Source organism: Nycticebus coucang, chromosome 6 (genome assembly GCF_027406575.1).
Source record: "Nycticebus coucang isolate mNycCou1 chromosome 6, mNycCou1.pri, whole genome shotgun sequence".
Lineage (NCBI taxonomy): Eukaryota > Metazoa > Chordata > Mammalia > Primates > Lorisidae > Nycticebus > Nycticebus coucang.
This window is the reverse complement of record NC_069785.1, coordinates 66832462-66849607: the sequence shown is the minus strand read 5'-3', so window position 1 is coordinate 66849607 and position 17146 is coordinate 66832462. Positions and strand designations below refer to the sequence as shown.

Genomic DNA, 17146 nt, shown 5'->3' with positions numbered 1-17146 from the left:
TGTGCATGTGGCCTGTGTTATAGGCGCCGAGCCAGTTAGGCTTCTTTTTAAGGAGTAGTTTAAACTAAGTTTATTAAAATCAAGTTTTAATGAGAAAAACAACAACCTAATTTGTTGTTTTTCACTGATAGAGAAACTTTCTGGTGGTGTGCCCAATTAGGTCTAAGCTTAATATGTAATTGTCTGGAAAATATTTTAATCTTAAAGGACCTATAGTCTTTGCAAGCATACAGTATTTGATGATGTCTCACTTTTATTAGGCAAAGGTTCTATGTGTATGTAATCTGTTTCCTTTTCAAAGCTTTAAAAAAAGCATAATGGAAGTACAGACCTCTTTGTTTCCACTGAAACTGAATTTAAAAGTAAAATTTATCCATTAAACAATAATTGAACATTTTTTGCAGATTTTTTCTTTTTTTTTGAGACAGAGCCTCAAGCTATTGCCCTGGGGAGAGTGCCGTGGCATCACAACTCACAGCAACCTCCAGCTCTTGGGCTTAAGCGATTCTCTTGCCTCAGCCTCCCAAGTAGCTGGGACTACAGGCACCCGCCACAACGCTTAGCTATTTTTTGGTTGTAGTTGTCATTGTTGTTCAGCTGGCCCGGCCAGGTTTGAACCCGCCAGCCTTCGTGTATGTAGCTGGTGCCATAACCACAGTGCTACGGGTGCCCAGCCCAAAGTTTTTTTTTTTGTTTGTTTGTTTGTTTTGAGACAGGGCCTCAAGCTGTTACCCTGGTTAGAGTGCTGTAGTGTCACAGCTCACAGGAACCTCCAGCTCCTGGGCTTAAGCTATTCTCTTGCCTCAACCTCCCAAGTAGCTGGGGCTACCGGCGCTACCACAACACCCAGCTATTTTTTGATTGTAGTTGTTATTGTTGTTTGGCAGGCTGGGGCTGGATTTGAACCCTCTAGCTCTGGTGTATGTGGCTGGCACCTTTGCCAATTGAGCCACAGGCGTGGAGCCAAGGCCAAAGTTTTTAATTTTGTACCCCTCTTCACAAAGTTTGTGTAGTTTTCTTCTTTTTTATTTATTTATTTATCTTTTTTTAGAGACAGAGTCTCACTTTATCACCCTTGGTAGAGTGCAATGACATCACAGCTCACAGCAACCTCCAACTCCTGGGTTTAGGTGATTCTCTTGCCTCAGCCTCCCCAGTAGCTGGTACTGACTATAGCTGACAATATACTGACAATAGCTGCCACAACGCCCGGCTATTTTTTTTTGTTGTTGTTGCAGTTTGGCTGGGGCTGGGTTTGGACCCACCACCCTCGGTATATGGAGCCGGCGCCCTGCTCACTGAGCCACAGGTGCCACCCCTAGTTTTGTTCTTAAAATAAATTATTCACATTAATAATCGTGTTATTCCTCACTAAATAGTGATTACAACTACCTCTCTGGAATTTTTGAGTGCTAGAAAATTGTGAGGATCATTGTATTTTGTGTTTGCATAGTTTCACAAAGGAAGAACAAATCTAATAGAGAAAATTATAGTGTTCGAAGGGTTATTTACAAGATGACAAAAACTTATTCTTTTTCCTCATTCTGTTCCATATTTAAAAAAATAATTAAAGCCTAAACTGAACCTTTCTCATACATACTGCTTACAAATCCTCCTGTACTTAGAATCCTTCAGGCTAACTTGCGTTCAGAATAACTGAAGGTTCAACTTGGCCTTGGTACAAACAACATTGCTATAATTTTATTTTCTTATAATTTTTTTTTTGTTTTGAGACTAGCATATGTAAGTGGGAGAGAGAGCAATCTTCACTGAATTAAAAACTGGAAGGAATGTTAGAAGTCATCTTATTCAACCCAGGTCAATTATGACTCTTTATTAGGTGGAATGTTTCATTGGTTGGCAACTCTAATCATGAAAAATGTTATGAGTTAAAAATTTTGTTTCTGTATGTTTTAAATTCCCCTCCTCCTATTCTTGGTTCTATCCTTGAAATAACATAAATAGAACAAGTTATTCCTTGCACATGACAACCTTCAATTATTTAAAGAAACTTGTTTTATCTTTAGTGTTCTCTTCGTAAGGCTTAACATTCTATTTTTATTTATTTATTATTTTTTTAAAGAAAGCATTTTACTTTTATTTATTTATTTATTGCAGTTTTTGGCCAGGGCCGGGTTTGAACCTACCACCTCTGGTATATGGGGCTGGCGCCCCACTCCTTTGATCCATAGGCACCTCCCAACATTCTATTTTAATTTTATTTTTAGACAGTCTCACTTTGTTGCCCATTGGTAGAGTGAGCAACCTCAAACTCTTGGGTTCAAGCAATCCTCTTCCCTCCTGAGTAGCTGGGACTACAGGCGCCTGATACAACGCCGGACTATTTTTAGAGACAGGGTCTCGCTCTTGCTCAGGTTGGTCTTAAACTCATGAGCTCAAGCAGTCCACCCACCTCATCCTCCCAGAGTAGTATGATTACAGGCATGAGCCACCTTGCCCGGCTCAACATTCTATTGTTTATGTCACATGTATCCTGCATTTCTCTGAATTCCTTGTGCAAGAGGCTGTCTTTTAGATTGTATATTGCTTAGGCATATAAATCATAAATTTTGATGTTTCTTCTTACTGACCCTAAGAATTTATTCATTGACTATTAGACTCTAATTTTGGTATCTTTCATATTTGGAGATTTCAATAGAACTCTTATATTTAAATATTAATTATTGAGTAAGAGTATTGTGTTTCCCCCCAAATGCTAAGTCTTTTAGAAAATATTATAAGAGGCAATTTTTAATAAATTGTAAAGCTTTCAAGAGCCAGAGAGAAAAGACTGGAGGTGTCATCTTCAACAGGAAGATGAAGGTGTTGTACTGACTTCCAAAAGCTAGTTGAGATCTATCCCAGATCTGAAAGCACTGTCTTACAGTTCATATTAAGGATATGGATTTCTCTAGTTTTGCTCACAAAATCCTTAAAGTGTAGTCACACTCTCATAGCTTGTTTTAGGTGGGGATTGTACTATTTATCTTTAGAGGTCTCCAAGCAATGAATAAAGTAGAATTATAGAGGACATGTGAACATTTAAGAGTCAAGACATTCAGGCGCTGTAACTACTGTAGTTACTGTGCTACAGTAGTTACAGCGCCAGCCAAATACACAAAGGCTGGCGGGTTCGAACCTGGCCCGGGTCTGCCAAACAACAATGGCAACAACAAAAAAATAGCTGGGCATTGTGGCAGGCACCTGTAGTCCCAGCTACTTGGGAGGCTGAGGCAAGAGAATTGCTTAAGCCCAAGAGTTTGAGGTTGCTGTGAGCTGTGAGTTCACAGTACTCTACTGAGGGCGACTGTCTCAAAAAAATAAAAAGTCAAGACATTCGTACACCTACACGAAAGTGACTGAAGTAAAAAACAAAAAGTACGAGGGTAGGATGCAACCAAATGCTGCTCGTAAATCATTTTTCTTTGGGCAGTGTCTATAGAATGAATGCATAGAAATTTGGTGCTTCTGTATTGGCTTTAATTATCATGTTTATTTTTGAAGTTTTTTTTTTTTTTTTTTTAATTTGGCCAGGGCTGGGTTTGAACCCGCCACCTCTGACATATGGGACCGGCGCCCTACCCGCTGAGCCACAGGCGCCGCCCTATTTTTGAAGTTTTTTATTATTTTATTTTGAGAGTCTCACTCTTGCCCTGGGTAGAGTGCTGTGGCATCCTAGCTCACTGTAATCTCTAACTCTTGAGCTCAAGTCATCCTCTGGCCTCAGCCTCCCAAGAGCTAGAATTACAGGCATGAGCCACCCTGAGGGACCAAACTATCATGTTTAATTGTAACTTTTTTTTTTGTAGTATGAGTGATGACATCATAGCTCACTGCAACCTCAAACTCTTGGGTTCAAGCAATCCGCTTGCCTCAGCTTCCCAAGTATAATAGCTGACACGGGCCACAAAGAATGGCTAATTTTTTTAATTTTTGGTAGAGAAAGGGTTCTTGTTTTGGCCCAGACTGGTCTCGAACTCATGGCTTCAAGCCATCCTCCTACCTGGGCCTCCCAGAGTGCTAGGATTACAGGTGTGAGCCATTATACCCTGTCTGTAACTCTTAATTTTCTCAATAAAACATTTCTACAGAACACATTTACTTACCATAATCATGTCTTAATTTTCTTAGAACTATCCAAGTCTATCATGGTTTTAAATAAGTTGTTCCTCATTTGGCTCATAATTTCATTTACTTTTCTTTTTTTTTTTTTTGCAGTTCTTGGCCGGGGCTGGGTCTGAACCCACCACCTCCAGCATATGGGGCCAGCGCCCCACTCCTTTGAGCCACAGGCGCTGCCCTTCATTTACTTTTCTAATTTAAAGTTGTATGATATTTAAACCTGTCGGCAATTGAAATACTTGTACTGAGCTCTATTTTTTATATTGAGAGGCTTATCACTTGGCACTTTTGCCCAGATTTTTTAAAGAACTATTAATTAACGTATGTATCAGAGTCCATTTGAATTGTGTGTGTATGTACTTTCATACTCTCATGTCCATGGCCGGGGTGAAAATAGTTTAAACAATCTACTATTGCCATAGTTGAGCCTGAAGTGATTTCCTAAAGGTTTTGCTGAAGTGAGCACCTACAGTGAATCCATTTAATGCTGTGTCATGCACACAGGAAACAGATAGACCTGGTGTTTCTTTCTTTCTTTCTTTTTCTATTTTTTTTTTTTTTTTTTTGAGACAGAGCCTTCAGTAGAGTGCCTTGGCGTCACAGCCCACAGTAACCTCAAACTCTTGGGCTTAAGAAATTCGCTTGCCTCAGCCTCCCAAGTAGCTGGGACTACAGGCGCCTGCCACAATGCCTGTCTATTTTTTGGTTGCCATTGTCATGGTTCTTTATCTGATCCGGGCTGGACTTGAACCTGCCAGCCTTGTTGTATGTGGTGGGCACCCTACTCACTGAGCTACGGACGCAGAGAGGACCTGGTGTTTTCAAGTCTCCAAAGATCCTTTTCTCTCTGCCCCAGTGCAGGTGGACAGCTGTCAAATATTGGTGACTAAGAGATTATCATAACCAATAAAACTAGAGCCTGTGGTTGCATGCATATTCACTGTTGTATAATAGAAAACACTCAAGAGCTACTCAAGCTTGATTTCTTTTAAGCAAACCCATTCAAGATCAGAAAGCCAAGTGAAGATTTCTACTCGTTTTTCTCTGAATGCTCAACTACATTTCTGTGAAATGATGTGGATTATTTTTCTAAACAGAGTCTTGTTTTCCCCAGTATTTTCAAACTCCAAGTCACCCGGCATAAGAATAAATAAATATGGTCTCTTGTTGACACTTTTCTTGTCCACAGTGTAGTTATGAAAATTTGAGGGAAGGATGAGACGTCTTCCTTGTTCCCAGCGCCGCCTTCTTTGCTTTCTGACTTAAAATAATTCCAGTCGACTTCATCGTATCTTTTGTGTTGTTTCCATTTAATCACATTAATTCTAGGCCACCTGCAAGCATGCAATCCTTACAAAAGTTAGGTGAAGACAAAACTTCCTTACTAAAACTGGTTTTCACAGGAGAACGAAGTGCATGAAAAAGTTTTCTGACGTTGAAAAACATCTGGCTGAAACACAGTCGAAAATCCGCAAGAGGGAGATGCTTGTTAAACTGCTAGAAAATAACTCCTGGGAGGGAACGGAGAGATATGCCTTAGGAAAAGCCAGGGGTCTGCCAGGCACTGAAGGGGCCGGAGGGAGCAGGTGTATACAGTGGTGATGGGCTGGTGAAGGAGTACAGCTGAATGTAAAAGCGGGAAGGGCTTCGTGATTCAGTCAGCGAAGCCGGTTCCTGGTCTAAGACCGTGAGTAGAAGATAAGCGTCCCACCAAAGAGAGAGGGCAACGCTCCTAAGCTACTTGGTACTCCCAGAAGTGGGAGTGGGCGTCTCTGAAGCCACTTCCGCTTAGCAACCCCACGCGGTTGCTAAGGAGGGGCAGCAGCGGGGACAGCCCGGAAGTGGTGGTGTCAATCTCTCGCTGTCTGCTCTAGGTTTGTCCTATCAAGAGGCCAGAGAACCCAGCGGCTTCAGGCGGAGGGCGGGGCCAATGTTAGTGGTTCCGGTTCGGCTCCTGCAGCCTCTAGGTTTCTCGCCTTCCTCCTCCCCTCCTGTTCTCCCTCCCGCTCTCGGGAAAGAGAGAAGCCACTGCTGTGAGTGGGTAGAGAAGCCCTCAGCGCCTCTGGGTGGGGACCATGCTTGCCCCATTTGAGCCCCGGAACACGGCCGGACCAGGTACTTGCTCCGGCTTCTACCGGTCCGGGAGGCTGGAGTGAGAGGGTGTGTGTGTGTTTGTGTGTGTGTGTGCGCGCGCGCGCGTGTGTCTGAGGAGAAAAGGGGGGGTAGTCTTTCCTGGGTCCGGGCAGACGACGCTAGGATCCCAGGTGGGGCACAGGCACGCGAGTGTGTCTGTCGGGGATTGTGGGGGCGGAATGGAGGGGCTGGGTGGGGGACACTGCGGGAGGAGAGTTTCGGGTGGCGGAGTAGAGGCAGATGGAGGAGGCTAAAGACTTCGGCTAGTGTGCATCGGGAGTTTGCCACCTGGAGGGCTCGTTCTGAAAGAGGGAATATCCTCTGGGGCCAAAAGGAGGGCATGGACTCTGCAGGGCGGCTGGGGCAGTTCCATGCTTCCATTGCTCATTTTCCCTACTCACTGCATTGGGACAGCGGCGGGCTTCGTGGGTTGTGGGGACTCTGAGTTGGCTGGGCGCCGCGGGGAGCCGCCCTTAGCAGAGCTAGGGCAGAAGAGTGGGTAATAAGACCTCCGTGTACCCAACTTCGTGCGCTTCCCCCGCTTCTTCCTTTACTGCTACTTCGCCCCCACGTCTTTTAAGACCGGTGTCCCCCAATTGGGCAGTCGTCACTGCGTAAGATAAGGACGATGGAACTGGATTTGTTCTAAGTGGTACTTAGAAAAAGAAAAATAAATGGTACTTAGATGTTTAGAAAAGTGCTTTAATGGCGTATTCAACCAAGTAGCTTATCCTGATGCTAAATCTGGTGTAAATTATCTTAGGAAAGTGCAGTTATGAAAAGCACCTAACTATAGGCTAATCAGGTGTAGCCTTGTAGAGTAGATGTGCATGTTTGTTAAAAATAAAAAAAAAATAGACTGTGGAAACCGTATAGATAAAGAGGTCTAGGCAAGACATGTTGAGGCAAGTCTTCCGATCTCTTTCTTACCTCCTAGTAAACCTGCCCTAGTTTAAATGAAGTAGAAAGATCCTCTTTTATGTTTTAGTCACTGACTGAATTGTAGGTATGGTGTAGTGATGGGTTTCTCCGAATAGATTTATGAACGTTCAGAGAGAAGAGACTCTCAGCTGTTGAGCCTGTCTCTTAATCTTTTAAGGAGATAATTGTGGTAAAGTTGAAGTATTGGCTTGTGGGGCATAAATTGAATCCAGACTGTGTCAAAGCTAGTTGTTGACCTTGGGTGAGTCATGGAACCCACCCAAGCTTCAGTTTTTTCCTAAGTAAAATGAATTAAATTTTTTATCTGTATTAAAAGGGGGGTGATGTGCTTAAATGACAGCTTTTTTTTTTTGCAGTTTTTGGCCGGGACTGGGTATGAACCCGTCACCTCCGGCATATGGGGCCAGCGCCCTACTCCTTTGAGCCGCAGGCACCGCCCTAAATAACAGCCAATTTTAAATGGAAACACCTTGGAATTGCAAGGTGAATTGTTATTAATTGTACAAAGCCCAGGTAGCCTAGTTTTGGGAAATGAGATTTGAGATAGGAAGAGATAGGATAGTAATATTACAAAACATATGTATACAATAGGACTTTCAGTGGCTTGTAGAAATTGATCGTAAGTAGTATGAAATTTAATTACTAGTAGTTTATTAAAATTTATAAATATGAAATGACCAAAATGTGTTTTATAAGTTTTTTTCAGATACACCATACTGGTGTATTCAGTATGGATTGATGTGAAACATATTTGAAAAGTAATGTATGCAAATTTTAATTAACATTACGTATGTCTTTAAAAAGAATTAAAATGGAATGTAAAATAGAAAGTAATTGTAATTTTAAGATAAAATCAACATCAAACTGGGCTTGGTGACTCATGCCAGTTGTTTCAGCACTTTGGGAGGCTGAGGCAGGAGGATGGCTTGAGCCCAGGAATTTAAAGTTACACTGAGGTGTGATCAGGCTATTGCACTGCAGCCTGGATGAAAGAACTGGACCCCATCTCTAAACAAAACAAAACGAAATCACTCGTCTCAATTAGAGAGCACTGCTCATCTTTATTAGAGTAAACTTACAGAATTCTTTCTTTTTTTTTTTTTTTTTTTGTAGAGACAGAGTCTCACTGTACCGCCCTCGGTAGAGTGCCATGGCATCACACAGCTCACAGCAACCTCTTAACTCTTGGGCTTATGCGATTCTCTTGCCTCAGCCTCCGGAGCAGCTGGGACTACAGGCGCCCGCCACAATGCCCGGCTATTTTTTGGTTGCAGTTTGGCCCGGGTGGGTTTGAACCCGCCACCCTCGGCATATGGGGCCGGCGCCCTACTCAATGAGCCACAGGCGCCGCCCAACTTACAGAATTCTTACAGATATAATCTGTAAAATAAATACACAAGAAACATGAAGTCTTTATATTAATTTGTTTTTCTGGATTTAAAGTAATTCAGTTATATGTGACCTATTATATATCAGATTTTTAGCTAACATAGTTTCCTTTGAGACAGAGTGTCACTCTGTCACCCTGGGTTGAGTACCATGGTGTCATAGCTACACAGCAACCCTTGGGCTCAAGCGATCCTCTTAACCTTAGTCTCCCCAGTAGCTGGGATTTCAGGTGCCAGCCACAATGCGTGGCTAGTTTTTTCTTTCTTTTTTTTGAAACAGAGCTTCAGGCTGTCGCCCTGGGTAGAGTGCTGTGCCATCACAGATCACAGCAACCTCCAACTCCTGGGCTTAAGCTATTCTCCTGCCTCCACCTCCCAAGTAGCTCAGGTATATGTGACTGATGCCTTAGCCAGTTGAGCCACAGCGCTGCCAAGTTTTTTCTGTTTTTAGTAGAGATGGGGTATCGGTCTTGGTTAGGTTGGTCTCAAACTGTTGAGCTCAGGCTATCCATCTACCTTGGCTTCCTAAAGTGCTAGAATTACTCAAAGGACAAAAATCAAATTAACTTTAATGATTTTTTTTTTGGTATAAATACAAAGTTTTGTGATTTGGTATGACTTTTTAGGGAGGTAATAGGTTTTGCATAAATTTAAGAGAAATTTTCAAATTTTTTTCCCATGCCTCTTTTACACAGAACTGAAATCATGTTTGTTACAATTATAGCTTTTTGGTAAGATTATCCAGCTTCCTAAATGGCTATTCTGAGAGTGTAAAATCTTTAAATATCTAAGCTTTTTGCTACGTTTACTTTTATTATTATTTTTCCTTATCTTTATCATATTATCTTACTTTGTTAAAGCTGTCAAGAGGCTCCTGTTTCCCTCCATCTTCTCATAAAACTTCAATTTTGATATAAGAGCTAGGGTACTAGTTGCTAGATTAAAAAGTTCTATTTAAATTACAGTATATGCAACAAATAGAGATTGTTACTAATGATACTTTTATTGATGACCTCTCCACTCACAAAGTTATGACCATTCCAAGGATCTTTGCAGTTGTCAGGGAATTTGCTTATCAGGAAATCTAAAAATGACTAAACCTTCCTTTAATATCTTATCACTTGGCTGACCTCAAAGTTTTAGGGAAGATTGAGAAGGTGTATATATATGTACTAGAATCATATAATGAACAAAGTAAAGTTTTTTTTTTTTTTTTTTTTTCTGAGACAGAGTTTTACTATGTTGCCCTCGGTAGAGGGCCATGGTGTCACAGCTCACAGCAACCTCAAACTCCTGGGCTCAAGCGATTTTCTTGCCTCAGCCTCCCGAGTATCTGGGCCTACCGGCACTCACCACAACGCCTGGCCATTTTTTGTTGCAGTTGTCATTGTTAGTTAGCTGGCCCGAGCCAGGTTCGAACTGGCCACCCTCGGAGTATGTGGCTGATGCCATAACCACTGTACTACAGGTGCTGAGCCAAAGTAAAGTTAATTTTATTGGTGTTGTAAAATCAGTAATGCAAAGTTATTGTTAAAAAATGTTAGGCAGTGCTGCTTTTGTTTTGTAGAGACAGAGTCTCACTTTATTACCCTTGGTAGAGTGACGTGATATCACACAGCTCACAGCAACCTCTAGATCTTGGGCTTAGGTGATTCTCTTGCCTCAGCCTCCCCAGTAGCTGGGACTACAGGCGCCCGCCACAACGCCCGCCTATTTTTTGTTGCAGTTTGGCCCGGGCCATGCTTGAACCCATCACCCTTGGTATATGGGGCCAGCGCCTTACTACTTTTTTACTCAAACCAAATGAGTATTCTGCCAGAGCTTGTTGTTTATTTTATTTTATTTATTATTATTATTATTTTTTTTTGTAGAAACAGAGTCTCACTTTTTATTACTCTTGGTAGAGTGCTATGGTGTCACACAGCTCACAGCAACCTCCAACTCCTGGGCTTAGGCGATTCTCTTGCCTCAGCCTCCTGAGCAGCTGGGACTACAGGTGCCCGCCAAAACGCCCGGCTATTTTTTGTTGTTGCAATTTGGCCGGAGCTGGGTTTGAAACCCCCTCCTTAGTATATGGGGCCGGCGCCCTACCCACTGAGCCACAGGTGCCGCCCGCTTGTTATTTATTTTAAAGCATATTTCTTTTACGCGATATGATTTAGTCTCTAATGAGGATATGCAATCATTATGTAAAGAAAAAAGGCTGATGTCACAGAGAGATTTTAATATCAGTTTTGATAGAAAGTGCTTCAGTGGCTTTAGTTAGGTGGAAGTAGATTTTCCTGACACAACTTTTTAATCTGTGGGATGATAATTTTTTTTTTTTTTTGGTTTTCTATTACTCTTTATTTTTATTTTTTTTACTAAATCATAACTGTGAACATAAAATATGGAACGCTTCACGAATTTGCGTGTCATCCTTGCGCAGGAGCCATGCTAATTTTCTCTGTATCGTTCAATTTTAGTATATATGCTGTTGAAGCGAGGACAATTTTTTTTTTTTTTTTTTTTTGAGACAGTCTCACTATATCATCCTCGGAAGAGTGCTGTGTCATCACAGCTCACAGTAACCTCAGACTTTTGGGCTTACGCGATTCTCTTGCCTCAGCCTCCCAAGTAGCTGGGACTATAAGTGCCTGCCACAATGCCTGGCTGTTGTTGTTGCTGTTATTGTTGTGTAAGGAGGCCTGGGGTCAGGTTTGAAACCACCAGCCCTGGTGCATGTGGCTGGTGCTCCAATCGCTGAGCTATGGGCGTCGAGCATGAATGGTAGTATTTTTTCTCTTTTTAACATCTTATCTCTACTTATTCCTGCTTAACATAGAAACATTCAGGAGCTGGGAGGGAAAAAAAGAATGAATTTACTTCAGAATTATCATTTTGAGTTTTGGAGATTACTTATTTGAAGAGCTAAATTGGATTTTGATATTATTGGGATTGTGTTCAGGATGGACTCAGGAAAAAAAATAAGATGCCATCTGTTTCAGATTCTTTCTTTCCCTACCCGTTTTATGGCTTTGCCTTCATCAGATTATTTTTCAAAAATGAAAATCCTCAGGAGATTTAGGTTATATAATGTTAGCTCTATCAGTAAACATATAAAGAACTTGATTTTTTATAGGATGATAGACAGTTGGTTAAAGGTAATTTTTAACTTTCTTCAAACTCTGAACATTATGTAGCATCATTGTATCTTTAATTGTCATCATGCACTTGATCATTTTTGTCATTATTTAGCACAATTCACTTGCTGGTGGAAATTTCTAAAAATGGATATGGGGATGTTAAAATAAATGTTTATTTACTTTATGTCTTAAAACCAGAATCCTTCTGCTGAGGATTTTTAATTTAGTGTAAGCCTACTTAAATTTGCTTTCTTAGTAGTGGGTTTTGCCTTACCTCTATGCCTGTTGCTTAGTTTTCACCTAAATATGTGCATGTACTCGGCACTTTTCATTTTGGATTTTAATAAATCCCTAGGAGCATACTTTTGGGTTTACTGAACTGTGGAATAAACATAACTTATAACTTAGCATGGACTAGAAAGATGCTGGCGTGTTTGAGAAACTGTGAAGTAGCTTTAGTGTGGTGTCTCAGAAATGGCCTAAAGAGAGAGCTATCTCGATACAAGAGAGCCATGTTTTGTCTATAATAGAAATGTTCTAGTGAGGTAGAAAGACAGATGGACCATTTTACTCTGTCCCTCACCTGGAAGCTAAGTAGTGGGAAGAATAGTTATAGGCAAGGATGGGAATTGTTCCTTTTTTTTTTTTTGGAGACAAAGTCTTTTTTTTTTTTTGAGACAGAGCCTCAAGCTGTTGCCCTGGATAGAGTGCTGTAGCATCACAGCTCACAGGAACCTCCAACTCCTGGGCTCTAGCAAGTCTTTTGCCTCAGCCTCCCAAGTAGCTGGGACTACCGGAGCCTGCCACGATTTTTTGGTTGCACCCGTCAGTGTTGTTTGGTCGGCCTGGGCTGGATTCGAACCTGCCAGCTCAGGTGTATGTGGCTGGTGCCTTAGCCGCTTGAGCCACAGGTGCCGAGCTGGAGACAAAGTCTTGCTGTTTGCCCAGGCTAGAGCGCAGCGGTGTGATCATAGCTCACTGCAACCTCAAATTCCTGGGCTTAAGTGATCCTCCTGCCTCAGTCTCTCACATAGCTTGAACTACAGGCATGTGTCACTACACCCAGCTAATTTTTCTGTTTTGTAGAGATAGAGGTCTCGTTATTGCGTAGCTTGGTCTCAGACTCTTGGAGTGATCTTCCTACCTTGTCCTCCCAAAGTACTAGGATTAGGATTAATAGGCGTGAGCCACTGCATCTGGTTAGAATGGTCTTTTAATAATCTTTCACTTGTGGTAATGGAGTTAGGGACATACTGGAAAAGGGATATTCTCTTTGATTTTGTTTTTGGCAGAGAATCTGGGTGGATAGGTAGCCCTTGCTCTTGCCACCAAAGAGGGGTAAGCGTAGGTGCTGGGGAATCCTGGCAAAATGCTACTGCTTGATACCATCATCAAAATGCCACATACATTTTCCAGGGCATGATAGCATTGGACTGACATTGATTTCTGTTGCTTGTGCATTCTAACTTCTTAGCCTAATGAATAAGGGACACTGAGGACTTTTGGGCCTCCGAATGAAAGTATCACATGTTTACATCTTTCTTGACATGTTTTAAAGTACATTTTAATTTGTTGGGCATGATGAATGATGTGAAAATGTTTTTTTTCTTTCTTTCCTTTTTTTTTTTTTTTTTGGTGGTCTAGCGTTCATGGTAATCACTAGCTTTCTTTAAGATAAATTGCTAATCACAGCTGTAGTCAAACAGCTTCCCAGCTTAGAACATTTTCATTTCCTAGTGGTTACTCTCTAAAGTATGTGCCATTGAGCACGGAAATGATCAATGTCAGGAAAAAGGCAAAGGAATTAAAATGTCTTAATTTTATTTGCACTTCGTTAGAATTTCAGTAGGTTACAGTGGCATTATCTACACTTTGAGATTGTGTATCCCCTAGTGTGTGTTTTTGTTTGTTTGTTTGGGATTCATTGAGGGTACAAAGAATTAGGTTACACTGATTGCATTTGTCAGGTATAGTCCCTCTTATAATAGTGTCCTGCCCCCAAGAGGTGTGGCATACACTGTGACCTCTCCCACTCTCCCTTTCTCCTCCCCTCTTCCTTGTCCCTCATTTCTTGTCTTCTACCTTTATATTATCTACTTTGGATTCTTGCTTCTCCATTCTTGTGATACTCTACTAAAAAGAATGTGTTCCACCTCAATCCAGGTTAATATGAAAGATGTAAAGTCTCCACTGTACCCAGTCACCTATGTGCTTTTTTATATTCATCTCTCCTGTCCTTCCTTAATTTTACTTTTTCCAAAATGTCATATAGTTGGAATCACATAATATGTAGCATTTTAACACTGGGTTCTTTCACTTGACAATATGAATTTAAGGTTCTTCCATGTCTTTATGGCTTAATAGCTTATTTCTTTTTATTGTTGAATAATTTTCTATTGTATATATTTATTACAGTTCATCTCCATCTGTTGAAAGACATCTTGGTTGGTTCAGGTTTTGGCAGTTATGAATAAGGCTGCTATAAACATACATATGCAGGTTTTTCTATGGGCGTTTAAGTTTTCAACTCCTTTGGGTAAATCCTTACGAGTATTGATAGCTAGATCATGTGGTAAGAATGTTTAATTTGTTAAGGAACTGCCATACTTTCTTTTGAAGTGGCTGTATCATTTTGCATTCCTACTAGCAATGAACAAGAGTTCCTTTCCATCTACATGCTCACCAGCATTTGGTATTGTAGTTTTTTTATATTTCTCTGCATTTTTTGTATTGTGGCCATTTTCTCATAGGTATGTATCTCACTAGTGGCTTTTTTTTTTTTTTTTTTTTTTGGTTTTTGGCCGGGGCTGCGTTTGAACCCGCCACCTCCAGCATATGGGACTGGCGTCCTACCCCTTGAGCCACAGGCGCCGCCCCGGTTTGTTTTTTGTTTTTTTAGACAGAGTCTTACTCTTTTGTCCTGGCTAGAGTGCTGAGGCATCATAGCTCACAGCAGCCTGGTACTCCTGGGCGCAAGCAATCATCTTGCCTCAGCCTCCTGAGTAGCTGTGACTATGGGCACACACTACAATGCCAAGCTAGTTTTTCTATTTTTAGTAAGGATGAGATCTCATTCTTGCTCAGGCTGGTCTTGAACTCCTGAGCTCAGGTGATCCACCCACTTCGGCCTCCCAGAGTGCTAGGATTAAAGGCATGAGCAACTTTGCCCAGGCTCTCGTTGTTTTGTTTTAATTTGAGGTTCCCTAATGATAATATAAGGTTGGGCATCTTTTATATGCTTATTACCATGTAAAGGCAGCCCCACAGATACAAACATGTGACTTACATGCAATTTGCACTTATGAATAGAAACTATTAAGTCCCTGCTCTACAAACATCTGACTAATGTACAACTTGAACTTATGAACAGAGACTATTACAAGTAATAGGTAAACATAACCCTTCCAACTTACATATAAATTCAGCTTAAGAACCAAGGTATGGAATCTGTCATTCGTAACACCTGGACTGCCTGCATTTTTTCTTTTTAGACAGAGTCTCATTATATCACCCTCCATAAAGTACTATGGCATCACAGCTCACAGCAACCTCAAACTCTTGGGCTTATGTGATTCTCTTGCCTCAGCCTCCCAAGTAGCTGGAACTATAGGTGCCCGCCACAACGCCTGGCTATTTTTTTGTTGTAATTGTTGTTGTTTTGCAGGCCCAGGCTGGGTTCAAACCCACCAGCTCTGGTGTATGTGACTGGTGCCTTAGCCACTGAGCTACAGGCGCTGAGCTGAGAGAGAGTCTCACTTTGTCGCCCTCAGGAAAGTGCAGTGGCATCATATTCATAGCAACCTCAAATTCTTGGGCTCAAATGGTTCTTTTGCCTCAGGCTCCCGAATAGCAGGGATTATTGTTGTGGTACCTGCCACAACATCTGGCTATTTTTCGAAATAAGGCCTCTAGCTCAGGCTGGTCTTGAACCTGTGAGCTCAGGCAATCCACCCACCTCGGCCTCCCAAGTGCTGGGATTACAGGCATGAGCCACCCCTGAACAATGGTTCTAATTATATTCACAAATGTTAAGAAAATCTCATTCTAAAAAACCACCAACATAAAGCTCCAGCCACATACATCTGAGCTGGCGGGTTCGAATCCAGCCCGGGTCCGTAAAACAACAATGACGGCAGCAACCAAAAAATAGCTGGGTGTTGTGGTGGGCACCTGTACTCTACCAGCTACTTGGGAGGTGGAGGCAGGAGAATCGCTTGAGCCCAGGAGTTGGAGGTTGCTAGGTTGCTGTGAGCTGTGATGCCACAGCTCTTGACCCAGGGCGACAGCTTGAGACTCTGTCTCAAAAAAAAAAAAAACCCACCAACAAACTATTTTATTCATTTTAGTTTCTTTTAAAAATTCCTTATTAACATTTGCAAAATAGAAAAAATTTTTATGAAATACTTGGTCATTCATGTACAAAAATATAATAGACATAATACTTACACTTTTCACCAAAATTGACTTATAATGGATCTTAGGCCTAAATGTAAAATGCAAAACTATAAACATTTTCAAAGGTAACGGGAAAATCTAGGTGACCTAACATCTGGCAATGAGTTTTTATTTATTTATTTTTTATTTCAGATTAATATAAGGGTACATACAATTAGGTTTATATTGGCGGTGCCTGTGGCTCAGTGAGTAGGGCGCCGGTCCCATATGCCGAGGGTGGCGGGTTCAAACCCAGCCCCGGCCAAACTGCAACAACAAAAAAAAAAAAATAGCCGGGTGTTGTGGCGGGCGCCTGTAGTCCCAGCTGCTTGGGAGGCTGAGGCAAGAGAATTGCGTAAGCCCAAGAGTTAAAGAGGTTGCTGTGAGCCATGTGACGCCACGGCACTCTACCGAGGGCGGTACAGTGAGACTCTGTCTCTACAAAAAAAAAAAAAAAAAAATTATGTTTATATTATTTTCATTTGTTAAAGTCCAAGTTGTAGTCGATCCTTTCATCCACGAGGTGTGCTATATACCCCTACATCGTACCCATTAGGTAAGAGCTTAACCACACGTCCCTATCCCCAAATTTAAATGTTTCTTTTTGTGGGTATGTAATTGTTCAGGGCAATGAGTTTTTAGATATACCACAAAAGGCACTGTTCATGGAAGAAAAAATTGGCAAGTTGTACTTTTTTAAAATTAAAAATTTGGGGGCTACTCATGGTAGCTTAGCACTTGGGGAGGCTAAGGAGGGAGGACCACTTGAATCCAGGAGTTTGAAGTTAAAGTAAACTGTGATGTGGCCACTGCACTCTAGCCTGGACTAGAGTAACAAAAACAAAAACTTTTGTACTATGAAAGACACTGTGAAGAGAATAAAGAGACAAGCAGTAGGATGGAAGAAAATATCCAAAATTGGGGCTGGGCACCGTGGCTCATGCTTGCAAGCCTAGCATTCTGGGAAACTGAGGTGGGTGGATTGCTTGAGCTCAGGAGTTC

At 41.6% G+C, this 17146-nt stretch overlaps 1 protein-coding gene and 1 non-coding gene across 4 annotated transcripts in view; one reads left to right on the top strand and one right to left on the bottom strand.

Annotated features, from left to right (window-relative positions):
- Positions 1-6057: 6057 nt before the first annotated feature.
- Positions 6058-17146, top strand: part of CSNK1G1 (casein kinase 1 gamma 1) — a 224844-nt gene continuing 213755 nt past the window's right edge. For 2 of the 3 annotated variants that reach the window (XR_008380748.1, XM_053595048.1), the window contains exon 1: positions 6103-6237. The gene's annotated coding sequence lies outside the window, so the exon portion shown is untranslated. Of the gene's footprint in view, positions 6238-17146 lie in introns of all 3 variants that reach the window. The other variant, XM_053595049.1, reaches the window with a different exon arrangement.
- LOC128589387 (U6 spliceosomal RNA) lies at positions 10969-11070 on the bottom strand. The gene has a single exon (XR_008380979.1). It is a non-coding gene; the product is annotated as a U6 spliceosomal RNA (small nuclear RNA).